Here is a 7,801-nt window from a genome sequence, read left to right as displayed (position 1 = left end):
AATGCCATTTCCTGATTTGTAAGAATGAATCTCATAATTTGTCCACATCTTGGTTTGCCTGATTGGAATTGTCACTTTGACTTGCCCGACAGTGTTCTAAATCTTATTACTACCCCCACCCCACCACGCCTTTTTTTAAATTATCATACATAATCCGAAGTCCCCGGAGTTTGAAATACCGGGCTATCCGCCTTTTCCTACTTTGACTCTAATGACCTGCTGCTAGTTGCTAGGGATATACAATATGGGGCCTCCTGAGTGGCGCGGCAGTCTAAGGCAAGCTGCATCGCAGTGCTAGAGGCGCCACTACAAGATCCGGGGTTCGATCCCGGTCTTGTGGTCGCAGCCGGCCGCGACGGGAGACGGCGCACAATTGGCCCAAGCGTTGTCCAGGTTAGGGGAGGTTTGGGCCGCAGCGTTGTCCCAGGTTAGGGGAGGGTTTTGGCCCAGCGTTTCCCAGGTTTAGGGGAGGGTTTGGCCCAGCGTTGTACAGGTTAGGGGAGGGTTTTGGCCCAGCGTGTCCAGGTTAGGGGAGGGTTTGGCCCAGCGTGTCCCCAGGTTAGGGGAGGGTTTGCGCCAGCGTTGTCCAGGTTAGGGGAGGGTTTGGCCGCAGCGTGTCCAGGTTCAGGGGAGGGTTTGGCCCAGGTTGTCCAGGTTGGGGGGGGTTTGGAATGTCCTTATCCATGGGGCGCGCTCTTGCGACTCCTGTGGCGGCCGGGCGCGAATGCACGCTGACACATTGGTGCGGTGCTTCCTGGGTTAAGCGAACAGTGTGGCTTGGCAGGGTCGTGTTTCGGGGGATGCACGGCTCTCGACTTCGGCCTCTCCCGAGTCCGTATCAAAGCGATGGGACAAGAATAACTACCAATTGGATATCATGAAATAGGGGAGAAAAATGGGTAAACTTTTTTTAAGGTTTAATATACATATATAATTTTGGATGTGGAGGTCCTTGGGCTGGCGTGGTTTACACGTGGTCTGCGGTTGTTGAGGCCGGTTGGAAGTACTGCCAACTTCTCTAAAACGAGTTAGAGGTGGCTTATGGTAGAAGAAACAAACCAATAAATTATCTGGCAACAGCTCTAGTGGACATTCCTGCAGTCTTGCAAGCCCCCTCACAACTTGAGACATCTGGGGGCATTGTGCTGTGTGACAAAATGTGTATTTTTAAGAGTGGCCTTCTATTGTTCCCAGCAGAAGGTGTAATGATCATGCTGTTTAATCAGCTTTTTGATATGCCACACCTGGTCAGGTAGATTATCTTGACAAAGGAGTAAATGCTCACTAACAGGCATGTTAAACAAATGTGTGGAGCAACTATGAGAGAAATAAGCTTTTTGTGGCATATAAACATTTCGTGGGGATTAATATCTTTTATTTCCGATCCATGAAACCCAAAAAACTTTACATGTTGTGTTTCTAATTTTTAGTTCAGTATAATTCTTTTTTTATTTTTTTTACTGGACTGATGGCCTGGCATCTGATGGTCAGGGGTGGGAGGGAGCAGCGTGAGGTGCCTCTCACCCGACACCGTCTCTCCCTCTGATGAGGGGGACAATCTTCCAGCTGATGGGTGAAACTCAAGTCAGCACTGCATTATTTCTTCCCTCATGCAACAATTCATGTTGTTATCCCAACGACGGCAGATAAAGTTAAGTTAAATATTCCTCGATATTAAAAAAAAGAATAAGCTTGCGTTGTATTATTAGCGCTTTGCTATAGTCATTCATTGCAGCTGAGTGCATTTTAATGGCTTATAAAAAGTGTTAACCAAAGTGTGGACAGTGCTGAATAACACTTAAACATGACTTACACATAAAAACCGCAGCTCTTTGTTGTATTCCATTGAGTTCCTCTAGTAAATGGTTTTTACAAGTTCTGACATCTCACAGTATCAGCTTTTCTTGTGCGTTCAAGGCTTTCTGTTTAAGTTTCCTGTGATGGTAAAACACTGCAGGCTAAGAATGACCTGTTCCCCGTGCATCCTAACCATGTCACAGAGAGGTGAACAAATTGCCAGTTATTTCTCCTGACTGGACAAGAACGACTGGCATGAGTCAGCTGCTGAGAGAAAGAATGGAAGGAAAGATAGAATAGGAAAGCCCAGGCCCACTGGTGAATCAACAGTAGGAAATAGAGGTAAGTGTTTCTTTAACAAAGGAGTGAGGGGAGATTAGCCTCTTAATGGTAACCATGCCCCCATCTTTAATCAAAATCAAAATTGTATTGGTCTCATACACATGGTTTAGCAGATGTTATTACGAGTGTAAAGAAATGCTTGTGCTTCTAGTTTCCCGACAGTGCAGCAATAATCTAACATGTAATCTAACCATTCCACAACAACTACCTAATACAAACAAATCTAAGTAAAAGAAATGGAATAAGAATATATACATATAAATAGATGGATGAGCAATGAACAGAGCAGCATAGGCAAGATGCAATCAATATATGGTAATAAAATACCGTATATACATATGAGATGAGTAATGCAAGATATGTAAACATTGATTAGTGACAAGCGATCCATTTATTAAAGAGATTCATTGAAGCGATGAAATCTGTTTACAAGTAATGTAGGTGCTCATGCTCTCCTCTCTGAGCCAGGGGCAGCAAAGTGCAGGCAGCAACAGTGCACATTACGCTAAAAGGTTCTAGGCCTTGCTTTGTACGCACCGCAGGTCAACTGCATATCCCTGGAAAGCTTATCTCATTGGTTTAACAAGACTGTCAAGGTGCACACATAGTAGCCAATCCCATGTGTAACGGATGCCTACAGCGCGAACCAGGCGACGTTCAATATTTTTGATGCGCAAAGATAGTACTGCAGTGTTCCATCCAACCTAAGGGTTAAGTTGACACCCCTCATGTTGCTATAGCTCAACACTGACCAAATCAAACCTTACCTCGTAAGATGTTTGCTGTTTGGTGAAAAGTTATGTAAAATAAACATTTTTGACTTCGGGGCTGGTGATCAATAACGGTAGATCACATGCAGACAAATAAGACCATCCTTATGAATGTGTGGAGTTTCCGGCTTTTCGGTGTCTATCAAACGTATTCGCGTGTTTTATTTCGTTTGTGCTTCACAACGCTAACTCGGAATGAAGGAAGTCATCCATCTTGAAATGTTTGGTAGTAAGTCATCACCAAAGATTTTAAGGACCAATAAATAGCCAAGATACTACTTTCCGCAGACACCCTGCTTTCGCACTAAGGGGCTACCGTTCTCTACCAGACTGAATTGATAAAATAACAAAAATTGGGTCCCAAATTTACTTTAAGAGGGGAAAAATGGAAGGAAAGAAAGAATAGGAAAGGCCGCAGGCCCACTGTGACATCACAGTAGGATAGAGGAAAGTGTTTCTTTAACAAAGGAGTGAGAAGGGAGATTAGCTCGTCTGACTGGCTGGAGAGGAGATTAGAGAAAGAGGGGAGGAAGAGGTCAGTCTGCCCTAAAGAAGAGGGGCTGAACACGGACTGTTAATGCTACCTAATGGGAAGCAAGGGAGGGAGGAAGAGGAGCCTGAGGCGGAGGATGATATAAAAGGACAAAGACTTAAATGGTGCAATAGAGGATTTCTAGTTACTTTGTATCAAGACTGGTCTCGTTTTGAACCAGCAAAATGTGAATTGAAGCTAGTAATTGAACTCATTCTAATGTTCTTTAGAAATACCAGAAAGCAGTTTTAGCTTGAACCAGGCACCAACAGACAGGAAAGATTCTGAGGAGTGAGGTGTGAATGAAACAGCACCCAGGGGGCTTTCATTGTGTTAACAGATATTCTCCGACGACGAAAAAGAAGAATGCCTGAAACAGCCGGCCATGCCTCAAAACTACATCACATAGTCCAAACATGGTTTCTCAAAGCAATGACGAGACAAGATTTTGACAAGGAGCCTTGAGAACGTGGACGGTCCCTCCATTCAAATGCCTAGCCGGCCAAACCGTTATCTAAAACCCCAATTGTGAAACTAAAAGAATTTCCGTAATTTCCTCTTTTGAACCTGGCAATCGCCATTCTGCACCATCTTTTGCGAAGTGAAAAGATGATCATGGAGTGTGGAAAAACACATCCAAGCTGGTCAGCAGGCCAGGGAAGCAATTAACCTGCTGACAGGCCTGGCAAATGAAGGAGGAGAAGCTGCCTTAACAAGATGGAGGTAAGTAAGCAGAGGCATGGAAGGCAATGGGAGGAGTAATTGTTTAAATTTCCAACACCAAGGGTTAGAGCATTATTCATGTCCCAGAACACATAATTAGCCAAGGCAACAATGTCAGTTGAGGTCAGAAGTTTTACATACACTTAGGTTGGAGTCATTAAAACTTTTGTTTTCAACCACTCCTGGGGCTTTTAGAAGCTTCTGATAGGCTATTTGACACTATTTGAGTCAATTAGAGGTGTACCTGTGGTGTATTGTCAGGCCTACTTCAAACTCCAGTGCCCTCTATGCTTGAACATCATGGGTAAAATTCAAAAAAGAACTCAGCAAAGACTTAGGAAATAAATGTAGACCTCCAAAGTCTGGTTCATCCTTGAAAGCAATTTCAAAAACGCCTGAAGGTACCACGTTCATCTGTACAACAATAGTACGCAAGTATAAACCCATGGGACCACGCAGCTGTCATACCGCTCAGGAAGGAGACGGTTCTGGTCTCATAGAGATGAACGTACTTTGGTTGTGCGAAAAGCTGTAATCAATCCCAGAACAACAACAAGAGGACCTTGTGGAAGATGCTGGAGGAAACAGGTACAAAAGTATCTATATCCACAGTAAAACGAGTTCCTATAATTGACATGACCTGAAAGGCCGCACAGCACGGAAGCCGCCCTAAAAAAGCCAGACTATGTTTTTGCAACTGAAATGTGGACAAAGATTGTACTTTTTGGAGAAATATCCTCTGGTCTGATGAAACAAAATAGAACTGTTTAGCCATAATGACATCGTTATGTTTAGAAGGAAAAAGGGGGGAGCTTGCAAGCCGAAGAACACCATCCCAATCGCTGAGCAAGGGAGTGGCAGCAATCATGTTGTGGGGGTGCTTTGCTGCAAGAGGGACTGGTGACTTCACAAAATAGATTATAATCATGAGGCAGGAAAATTCTGTGGAATATATTGAAGAACATCTCAAGACATCAAGTCAGGAAGTTAAGCTTGGTCCGCAAATGGGTCTTCCACATGGACAACGACCCCCAAGCAATACTTCCAAAGTTGTGGCAAAATGGCTTAAGGACAACAAAGTCAAGGTATTGGAGTGGCCATCACAAAGTCCTGACCTCCATCTTCTAGAAAATTTGTGGGCAGAACTGAAAAAGCGTGTGCGAGCAAGGAAGGCCTACAATCTGACTCGTTGTACATCAGTCTGTCAGGAGGAATGGCCCTAAAATTCACCCAACTTATTGTAGGAAGCTTGTGGAAGTCTACCCGAAACGTATGACTCAAAGTTAAATAATTTAAAGGCAAATGCTACCAAATACTAATTGAGTGTATGTAAACTTCTGACCCACTGAGAATGTGATGAAAAAATTAAAGCTGAAATAAATCCACTCTACTATTATTCTGACATTTCACATTCTTTTTAAAATAAAGTGGTGATCGCCAACTGACCTAAAACAGGGAATTTTTACTAGGATTAAATGCCAGGAATTGTGCAAACTGTATTTGGCCTAAAGGTTGTATGTAAAACTTCAAATTCAACTGTAATGATCAGAGGAACTGGTGTGGCTACAATATGAATGATGTCCATCGTTAGCTAACTATGGGAGTGTCCATTTTCTCTTGGACTGAAATGAAGAAAGGCAGTAGTCCAAATTAGACTGTAGTATATCATATTGGCAGCAGCCAAAACATGACAATAAATAACAGGAGAATGTTAAGAGAATGTCCATGCTTCCTATGAGATCAGAAGTCAATCAAAACGACTGTGAAAAAACTCTACTTATTCAAAAAAAGCAACGAACGTTACTATTCTATCCATCTTGAGGCGAAGCTGTACACGTGGAAGGCAAATATCAAAGCCAACATCTTCCTCCTCTGTCTTGGATTGGGTTGTATGTTTTAATGTGGCAGTTCCAAGCTAACAGTCAATACCGAGGGGCTCCAGTCCATGCTGGTGAAGCTTGTAAACCGATCCACCGACCCACGGCCATTTACTCTCACCACCGAGGATCTGTCCCAGCTGATAGACACATCAGCAGTGGGTGAGCTACAGGTATGGCTTGATAATTCAATTTGGAAAGGTGGGAGGAACACGTCGCCCGTATTCATTCCAGAAACAACTTCCGCTTTAATTGAGTGGGTGACATTAATTACTGATAACATTGGTGGACAGGTTCACTACGTCAGCTGTGGTGGGCCCTCAGTAGGTGTTTCAGTCTGCAGCCCAAATAGCACCATTCCCTATATTAGCGCAGTACTTGCTTGACCAGGTCCTGGTAGTGCACACTATATAGGGAATAGGGTGCCATTTGGGAACACATAGGCAAGCGTTGCAGCAGCCAGCCACGGAACCGTTTCATTATTTTTCCATGACAATCAGACTGGCGGTCATCGCGGGGCACCGGGTAGAACGTATTTTGGGTCCCAGGACACAACGCCAGTCTTGACAAATGAAAGATTCAGCAGTAAATCTCTCCTCTTAAGGCTTTGGTATCGCACACACAAACAGAGACGCACACCCACACGCTCTCTCTCGTCAACACTCACCAACACACAGACTAAACATGCATACTAAACACGCCACCGTTTACATCATATAAAAAGGTCAAGCTGGTGCAAGAGTGAGGTCACACTTCACTTAGAAGGGCAGTACAGTAGATGAAAGCCCAATCAACACTTCCTTCGATGTGATGGCCCTGCACCTCTTACCAACTAAATGGAATATATCCTTTCACCTCGCAGACAGCGGGATATCCTTAGCTAGGGTTTGGAAGCTTGGAACGGGTAACGTCCTCTAACGGTCCTGATAATCCCATATATTGCACAAACTTTTGACCACATAGTGCACTATACAGGGAATAGTGTGCCATTTGTGACTGTCGTCAACGATTTAGGGACTAAGGGCATCACTGTGGTCGCTACTCGTCACCGTCCTTTGGTTATCAAGCTATGTACTCAAGGGGAAAATTGAACCCCTTTCCACTGAGAAAGAACAAGTTCTGGATTTGATCCAAACTTACTGTTTAGTCTTTGAAAAAGGCAAAGAAATACAATTTACCAAATGAAAACGACTCGGTGAGCTAACCTTGAAACCAACAGTCCCTGGAAGAGAGTAAGCTCTACTCAACGTGAAACCTGAAACTTTATCGCTATGGAAACAGAGCAGAACGCAGTTTGTGTTTACTTAGCTTGGATACCTAAGGAAATGTGACATCAGTGTGACACAAGCTGGAGTTGTCTAGTTAATCCAACATAAACCGCGTCTTGGGACTGCTCTGTGGTTTCAAATTATCTAAGCTCTTGCTCTCTCTGGCTTATAGTTACATTGAAGTCGGAAGTTTATATACACCTTAAGCCAAATACATTAAACTTTCAGCATTTCACAAATCCTGATTTCAATCTAGTAAAAAATTTCCCTGTCTTAGGTCAGTTAGGATCAAACCACTTTATTTTAAGAATGTGAAATGTCAGAATAATAGAGAGGAGAAATGGTTTTATTTCAAGCTTTTATTTATTTAATCACATTCCTAGTGGGGTCAGAGTTTACATACACTCAATTTAGTATTCGGTAGCATTGCCTTTAAAAAATTGTTTTAAACTTGGTCAAACGTTTCGGGTAGCCTTCACAAGCTCCTGATAA

Source organism: Salvelinus sp. IW2-2015, unplaced genomic scaffold, assembly GCF_002910315.2.
Source record: "Salvelinus sp. IW2-2015 unplaced genomic scaffold, ASM291031v2 Un_scaffold515, whole genome shotgun sequence".
In the NCBI taxonomy this organism is placed as follows: Eukaryota; Metazoa; Chordata; class Actinopteri; order Salmoniformes; family Salmonidae; genus Salvelinus; species Salvelinus sp. IW2-2015.
The sequence above is the reverse complement of the archived record's forward strand: the minus strand, read 5'-3'. Positions refer to the sequence as shown.